This window comes from Rhinolophus hipposideros (genome assembly GCF_964194185.1).
Source record: "Rhinolophus hipposideros genome assembly, chromosome: 7".
Taxonomy (NCBI): domain Eukaryota; kingdom Metazoa; phylum Chordata; class Mammalia; order Chiroptera; family Rhinolophidae; genus Rhinolophus; species Rhinolophus hipposideros.
The window spans coordinates 41,979,000-41,984,999 of record NC_138053.1 but is presented as its reverse complement, the minus strand read 5'-3'; the positions used below and the strand labels follow the sequence as shown (position 1 = coordinate 41,984,999).

Below are 6,000 nucleotides of genomic sequence, written 5' to 3'. Positions count from 1 at the left end.
GAATCACTTGGAGAAAAGGCATAAACATAGTTTGTCACAATAGCAAGATATTTGAAAAAGAAAAGACATCCATCACATGATCCCACACAAGTCCTTAACCAGCCCAGAGAGCTTCTCCCTCATACAATAATAGTAGAAATAATAACATCAGGAATATCTACTGTGCATCTACTAAACGCTAGTTCCCAAGATAGACACTTTACATATATTAGTTCTAAACACTAAATCAGTCCTACAAAGTGGACATGATTAGTTTTGCTTATAAATGAGAAACATTTTGCTTATAAATGCTCAGATAGGCAGAGCTGTCTATGGTTCTCATACTAAGCAGGAGCTGAGCTGGGCAGCTTACCTGTGCTCTCTCTCAGGACTGGTCTAATATCCAAGCCCGCACGCTACTCAACGTACTTTGCTGCTGCATCTTTGGTTGCATCCAAGGTTGTTTCTGGGGAGAACGGAGTAATAAAGTGGGACCCAAGAATTTAAACTTGAGTCTTTAAAACTCAGTTGTATATTCACCTACTTAGAAAAGAAAATGGGAAACAAGTACAATAGACCCATGAAATATAAATGTAATACCCAAGTGGACTCACTAAATCAGAAATGTCTATGTCAGATTACATCCTATAGCAATTATTTGAAATATATCACCGAAGATATTGGATGGTCTTAATAAACCAAATGAGTCACCTCCCTCCCTTTTATTTCCTAACTTTGTAAATGCTGAATCAAGCAGGGAATGAACTAGTTCATATATCACATGGCTGAGGGAAAGAAGAAAGTTTGGTTGGAGGGAGTGAAACAATACAGGCCTTTCCATCTTCCCTAGACTCTGTAGTTCTAATTTATTAGCCTTGACCTGCTCCTGACCAAACAAGAGAAGCCAGTCTCTGACCCCTGAGACTCTTTTTCCCCTAGTCCTGATGCCCAGAAGGAAATGCTTCTAGCTTCTCATAACTTGTCATATGTGATGCATTAGTAATAATACCCATGCAATCAGTCTAGTTTAAAATGTGATCCTGGACATTTTCATCAATGTACAATTATAATTTTAAATGCTTCTAAAAATTTTATTGAGCTGTGATTTCTAGCTTATAATCAAAGAAGGCCAAATTTGGACTTCAGGAGATATTTCAATTACTTGAAAAATTCATGAACTCCCTAGAAACATAACCATATAGTGACAATCAAGGGAAAATCCAACAACTTAATGGAATAAAAGGTTGATAATTATAAACAGAAAGACCCCTCTGTAAACAGTGCATGCTGAAATGAAGACTGCTTTCTCTGCAAATGAATGCTTGATAACCAAGAAAGGGACATCTTAAGTTAGACAATCCTTTACCTTTAATTCCGTTTTATTTTAATCTTATTATTATTATTATTATTATTATTATTTTTTTTTTTGGTAATTTGGAAATTTGTTAGTATGCTGCAGATGGTGAGGGGATTGTGTTTTATTCTTTGGCATCTTAGTCACCTACCTCATTAAAAGAGGCCCCAGTGTTACATTTAAGAAGAGGTATTTATTTTCTAACTACTTTTCTATTGTTCACCAAAAAAAGTATCATTTCTCAGTTAGAATAAAGCACCAGGAACCTAACACCTGAGTTCTCTTCTTGACTTTCCTTGAAATTGCATTTGACTGCACTTATTTACCTTTTAAATGTTTAATAATGTTTAAAAAACATTGTTACCGCTCTTAGAAAATTGTATAAATCTTAATGAATTAATATTTACAACATAATTTGAACATCTTGAAGTTTCATAGAACTTCTAAATATTAAAATCATGCATTGTTTCAATATTCACTTTTTAATAGTTTGGTTTTATTTAAAATCAATATTTCCCCCAAAAAACATAAGTAAAAACCATCAGAGTAAGCTGAGTAAGAGATTTCAGCATTGTCAGTGAGGCAGTTTTCGTATGCCTTGCCAGTATCTTTGTAGGTTTCCTTGTTAATCATTTTACTTTATTATTTATTCCATATATATTTCCATGAAGAGTTCTTAACTTGATGAAAATCTGATTTCTTGATCCACAATCAAATCTTACTATGGCCAGCTGCTATGTCTTCATAACTGCGAAAATATTACATCTCTTTGCAAGTTGGCTCTAATACAAGGAAGGTTACTAAACTAACCCAATTAAATTGAACATATCTGCAAGTTTAGATGATTACTGCTGTTGTCTGTGAGGGCTGGGATCCAAAGTGATGGATTGCTGGCTACCCTAGTGAATTCTAAAGGGGAAAAACATCCCATCCTGGATTAGCTTGAATTGGCTTACATAAAGGTTTTATGATGCAAATTCGAGATATTGGACTTAGTAACAGCCTACGCTATCTGCTATATTTTCCCATCTCAGAGTCACAGGAAGCTTTTTGGAGTATGACGTTCCATCCTCATTAATAAGCTGTGTGTTGTACATCTTTGTCTGATATGAAGCTGCCATACCTTGTCACCAATTATAGACTCTGAAAAGACCCATCTCATTATAGTACTTAAATTGCTTGTTCCTGAAGGTGAGGCTTGGTGTGTCTCTTCTGCCTCTTGCCAACAGGAAAATCACCCTTGAAGTGAATAGATGTCAGTCAAAAGCTACAAAAGGAAAGCAAAAAAGAATTAATGAAAAACCTGGCGAGAATATTTATCAGCTTATTGTGCAGAAAAGCATATAGATCAGAAAAATAAAAGACAAGGCTAAAGAGATACTTTTGAACATTTTAATTGCATGAAACATATCTGTCCATGAATTTGGGACCAAGCAAATATTTTGAATATGAATCACATGTGTGGACCAAAGTAGACTGTTTATCATTTTGTCATTGTCACAATAAGGGAAAGATGCAATGTTTGAAAGCACTATTTCTGTTTCTTATTGCATCCCTAGGTGGTAGGAAACTGAGCATCATGTAATAGAATTTTTATCCTTAGATAGTATTATTCTGTTTTGTAAACCTGGTACACAGGAGGTTTTTAATAAATTATGACAGATCAGTAAATTGAGATATCAATTAATGAATTGCTAGGTTGACTGGACAAGAAAGGGCATAGCAGAAATACATTTCTGCCAATTGAAAGCTAACATATTAGTCTTGAACGTATGCAAAACACATTTGAAATGCATTCAAAGAACATTCATTCCCAGGTGCGATAAAGTTCTATTTATTCTATTCCATTTCAAAAGTGAAGATTTCTTTAAAAATTCTCCTCACTAACAATAAACCCCATTATAAGCAAGTGAAGAGAAAAAAAAATGTTTATATGTTTCTTTTTGCATCTTTGCTTTTGGAATGCATGAGTTCATTCACACGTTAAGCCAGTAGAGACTATTTTAACAGTGGAGACTGAGTCTCCAAAGACACTACCACACACCTCCTTCGCTGCAGAATTGAGTCAGCCAAGGGCAAGATGAAAAGGCTCACAGAAATCCTCAGAAACTAGCATACGGTTCCTAGCTCAGCCCTTTGAACACAAATATTTCCTAGTCCTTTACAGTATGTGTCAAAAGTGTTTGTAGATCTTGTGGTGTCATTAGCATGCTATGGCTCATTTGAAAATCAAATGTTTAGTATCAACACCATGAAACTTCCCCTTCACAAGAGGGTCAATAACTTATGCCCATTCTTTTAAGAATTTCACTTAGTCTACTGCACTATATCCTCAAATGCCGCAAGAACACACCATTTGCATATAGTACCCATTTGTGCGCAAACATATACGCACACAAGCTTTCAGAAGAAATTATAGAAAGAGAAAAAAAGATGATCAGATCAAATACAGAGCATATATGTTGAAAAATACTTGGTACAAGGCACTATGAAAGATATAACACATAGCTCCAGTTTCAAATTTGGTTTTACTGCCACCATTTCTTCATGGCAATTTGTAAAATCTAATAATACATGATCTGAATCTGAGAGATGGAGAAAACTCTCCACTGCTCACTCCTGAACAAAAAAGTAATGGAATGTTGACGTTCTGAATTCAAAAGAACCTTCTATTAATTGGTGTTTAGGAGCATGTTGTCATCCTTTCAGCAGATCCAAGAACTGAGAACATTATTATTATCACTAACTTTATACGAATTACTCTACAAAGCTTATTGTAAACTGTAAAGAACCAAACAATTATAAGGTCTTATTACTAACCCAGGTCCTCAAAGAGAAGTTGTGATACATATAAACACTTTTTGGAATTTAATTAAACATCTGGATATTCTTTTTTTACTCTATTATTCAGGCATTTAAAAAAGAAACTTAATTATAAATTTAAAACACATTTCAAATTGAAGTTGAAGTCACATTTCCCCAAATAAACATAAAAGTATAAGTGCTGAACATGAGAAGGGCAAAAATCTAAACACATTTTATTTTTACTTAGTACAAAATATATAAGCTCTTTCTTTGAAAAAGCTTATCAGATTCTCACGATGGGGCTATTATTTAAGTAAGGATGCAGGGCAAAATTTTCTTCTTGAACACATTTATTTTTATCTGTGATGCTGGTAGCAATATATTGCCAAGTAAAGAGCATGCAAGTAACTACTATTTTATTCCCTATGAAATCAGTAGTGAGACCATAAGCAAAAGGAAATGTGTGTACCTTGTCTGTAAAAAATGCCAACTCAAAAATGACACAGCCACTGATTTTTTAAAAAATAAGGAAAACAGAATAATATGAGGAACTGTGTTTACCTCACTGTTCATGACTTAGGTCCCAGAGCACAGGGACCAAAACGTATACTTGGGTTTGTAAAAGAGACAACCAGTGGTGATATTTTTCTTGCATCCTATGTGACCCCTAATAATAAACTTTGCTGTTGAAGATGAATATGAGGACCTTCATTTCCTTTGCTTCTCTTAAAACTGCTTTCCTATATCTTCACCCTTAGGTTATCAATTTGCCCCTGGTCCTCCCTTAACAGAAAACAAGCGATGATAGCAACCACTTCTCTAGTCCCCTCATGCTCCATTACATACCAACTTCTGTTCTTACCACTTTTCAGGAATGTATACTTCCACTGTGGTGAATTTGTATTTACTATAAAAAGATTCAGTTATTGATCTTTGCAGTTTTAATAATAAGATGGTCTGGTATTAGATGCCTAATACAACAAAACACCCAGAATTTTATATCATGCAGATTGGTTTCATTTTCAACTTAGGTCTTAAAACTTAAAATACTTTATTTTCAAAATATAGGAATATATTTTTAAATAGTTTCATAGAATTCAGTAATTTTACAAAAGATAGGCCATTTTAATGTTAACTCTCTTTAGGCTGTCATATTTAGTTCCCTCCTCCCCGCCTCCCCATGTTAAGGGACATTGTTCAGATGGACAACAATATGAAAGTCACCCCCTAAGTTTATACTGGGTATGAACCGTACACTGTGCACTGCAGCCCTAGTGACAGAATGGACAAGAAGAGGGCTTGAACTTGAAAGCCCCCAAATGTAGGATTCTAAACATCTTTAATAACATAGCTATTAGGATCTGTGGAAGTAAAAGCTGATAAGTTTAGAGTACTGATAATTGTTTTACTATTAAGGAGAACTACAAACATAAGCACATGGGTGTCTCCCTGAAATAGCGAATAATCATTAAAAAATGACTCCTGAAAATCTCTGTTTCAATTTAAGTGTCTCAATCTGTTTCAGACACTGAATCATATGAGAAGAATGAAAACAGAGATATCTTTATTCTCCTCATACAGGTAAAAACCAACCCCTACTGAAAATGTTCACAGCCATTTTCACTCCCAGGAGTTTCATGAATACAATCTCCCTCTCACTGTATGTGTAAACAACCATCTGGTCAATCAGGTTTACTGGTTCAAACACCAAGTCTTTGACTCTTTGATTACATAACTGTTAATGAGAGATTCAAATATTACATAGAAAATAAAAAATATAACACTGTATTTGAGAAGCAACTTTGCTTTTATTCTTTAATATTACCAAACAGAATTCAAACTAATTTCCCCTCACTTTAATT

At 34.4% G+C, this 6,000-nt stretch overlaps 1 protein-coding gene across 1 annotated transcript in view; it reads right to left on the bottom strand.

Moving 5' to 3' along the window:
• Positions 1–352: 352 nt before the first annotated feature.
• Positions 353–6,000, bottom strand: part of CETN3 (centrin 3) — a 608,779-nt gene continuing 603,131 nt past the window's right edge. The window contains exons 14-15 of the mRNA XM_081053674.1: positions 2,457–2,600; positions 353–445 (exon numbers count right to left, since the gene is read on the bottom strand). The gene's annotated coding sequence lies outside the window, so the exon portion shown is untranslated. The remainder of the gene's footprint in view (positions 446–2,456; positions 2,601–6,000) is intronic.